The 2,555-nt window shown below is 44.1% G+C and overlaps 1 long non-coding RNA gene across 1 annotated transcript; it reads right to left on the bottom strand.

Moving 5' to 3' along the window:
* Positions 1-387: 387 nt before the first annotated feature.
* On the bottom strand, positions 388-2,545 carry LOC103916128. Its single transcript, XR_663567.1, has 2 exons — positions 2,461-2,545; positions 388-1,466 (listed from the first exon to the last, which is right to left on the bottom strand). It is a non-coding gene; the product is annotated as an uncharacterized LOC103916128 (long non-coding RNA).
* Between the last annotated feature and the right edge of the window lie 10 nt (positions 2,546-2,555).

Below are 2,555 nucleotides of genomic sequence, written 5' to 3'. Positions count from 1 at the left end.
AATGGATCTTGGAGAGATCCAGATGAGAGTACCGGGTAACACCCAACAGGGGCTCTCCTGCCAGGACCCCTTCCGGACACCAAACCTCACTCAGGGCTCTAGACTGCAGTTCTGGGTGGACAAGAACCATGCAGAACCAAGCACGCAAGCACCTAAGTCCTTTATGAGATTTAATCCTAAATGACCAGCAGAATTTGCCAGCGCCAGAATCTAAAGCTTAATGCAAGTCTTCTGCCTCAACTACAAAACCATCCTTTCTTGTTGCCTTAAAACACTTAGGCCACATCTTGAAAAATAAGTTTAATGTGTTTTTAATAGGAGAACAAGCTAATTGTTTTGAGCACCATCAGCTAACTATACCTACCTCCTGCTGTGAAGGTTTTTTCACTCATAAAGGATATCCAAATTTCCCCCTTTAATACTTTGTGACAGTATGGACATGTGGGGGGAGTAGACGGCAAAACTTTTACTGTTACATCCTTGCTTCAAGTCAAAGTGAAATGAGTGCGATCTATGAGGACAAGACGCAAGAAGCATATTATTTTGCTGAAAGAAGACAGACTAGAAATGTTTAATTAGGAAGTTCCAGTGCTTTTGAACAGTAATTTGAACTTTGCTGGGTATCCATCTAAGGTTAAGAGTGCATTTTTATTGCCCCAGTAGCATTTAGTGTTAGAAAACTCAAGCCATACGTTGTTAAGAGGCTAAGAGCAAGGTCACCGAAAAGTCCCTCTGTGCTGAACAAAAGTTGCAAATTTTTTTTTTTAAATTGGGCAAGAGAGAAGAAATGCCCTACCATGCTCTGGGCTCGTTCTTGCCATCATCCAGGAGCGCTGAGGACAGAAACGGAGTGACCTAACTCACATGAAAGAGCAAGAACTTGCCTAGGCAAGAAGAAACACATAAGAATATGCCCAGGTGCCAATGACAGAGAAGCGCGAAAGAAACAGCAGCATGAAAAAGGACAGTCTGAGGAAAGGAGGTATGCTGAAGAACAGAACCAGGGAAGGAAGGGGGAGAGCAGAAACAGTACACAGTACATCCTAGGGAGGGCATTATAAACCAGTATTTAAACTAGAGATTTTTATTTTTCCTGTAAAAACACATCAAACCTCACTATAAGATACTGTTGACTCTGGCCGTCTGCTTTACTTGTCCGACAGAAGTAACCATCGCTATAGCAGGGCCAGCAGAAGAGGAGGTGTTCATTCGTCAGCTGCTTCAAATGCAAAGTCAGTATCTCAGTTTAAAACACTAATGCCGGGCGGGGGGAGCTGAACGAAGATGTCATCCTTTGCCATGAAACAGATGGGGAGATGCCAGTTCTGCCGTGGGCTTGGTGATCTCCAACAAGAGGCAGTAAAACTGCAGCAGCTGCTGAATGCAAGTGGAATCCTTCACATGTGACAGCAAAATTCCACAAGTACTCCCTCCTACGGCTCTATTTAAACCCGAGATGGCAAATGCTGGAGAAAGAAAAATATAACAAAATACAAAATATAAACCAAGAAAACAAGATACAAAAATTCAGACAATTCTTCCTCTTTCTGTTGATACTACATTAAAAAAAAAAAAAGCCCCCCCAGACAGAAGAAAAACTACCTTAAACATAAAAGAGTTGCTATCTCCAAGACTTCTGCAAATCTAAGGTCTGGCTTCTTGCCTTATATTTGTACTGATTTGTTTAGCACGAATGAAGCACATTTGATTTGATTCTATTCTTTTGCGAGAATCTGAAACACATTTAATTAGGTGGTAATAAAAACCCCAGAGAATTCTAAAAGATAGGAAAACACTTTCCTTTTTTGTGAAAGGCTTCATTTTTTTAGGACTGGAGAAGCTAGCTAAAAATAAACCAGCAGTATGCTTGTCACAGGTTTTCCAAAATCCACAGGATTGCTTCTCCTCTCTGAAAAATTCTTTATATGGCACAAGTCACGGCACTCATTTGACAAGCTTCTAATGGGACATTATTGCCTTCTACCACCCCCCCAAACCGCCTAGAATAACGGCAGATGCCTTACACACACGTTAAAACTACAAAAAGACAGTCAGCTCGTTCCCAATACTATTCAATCTACAACCAAAACTTTAATGTTTTAGCACAAAATACAGCAACCAAATACATTGAGCTTAAGGATCAACCAGGCCAGAACCCAAATGCTCCGTTTCCGCGAGAACCGGCTTTGCCAGTCTACTGACAATCCTCCTCCCGCAGATGCAGCTTCAAATTTTCCTCGCGTCTTTTACTGTTTCTTCAGCAAAATCCACAATCCCGAAAAGGCGTAGTTCTGGTTTGCACAGCTTTGGGGGGGGGGGAGGCAATTAGGCATCGCCGGGCTCCCCATGAGCCAGCTGAGCTGCGCTCCTCACGCAGCCTTTGAACACCGCTGCAGGCGTGCCAAGCCCGTTAGCTGCCGTTACCTAACGTCCAGGCCAGCCGGGAAAAAAACAGCCAACCTCCGGACGAGGCCCGGGCCTGTGCACCGGCAGGAGAACGCTCTCGCTAACTTCTAACAGCGCGGCTGCGGCCCCGAGGACTAAGCCCCCCTAGC

This window comes from Pygoscelis adeliae, unplaced genomic scaffold (assembly GCF_000699105.1).
Source record: "Pygoscelis adeliae isolate BGI_AS28 unplaced genomic scaffold, ASM69910v1 Scaffold174, whole genome shotgun sequence".
Classification (NCBI taxonomy): Eukaryota; Metazoa; Chordata; class Aves; order Sphenisciformes; family Spheniscidae; genus Pygoscelis; species Pygoscelis adeliae.
Note: the sequence above shows the minus strand (reverse complement) of the source record. Positions and strands in the feature narration are given on the sequence as shown.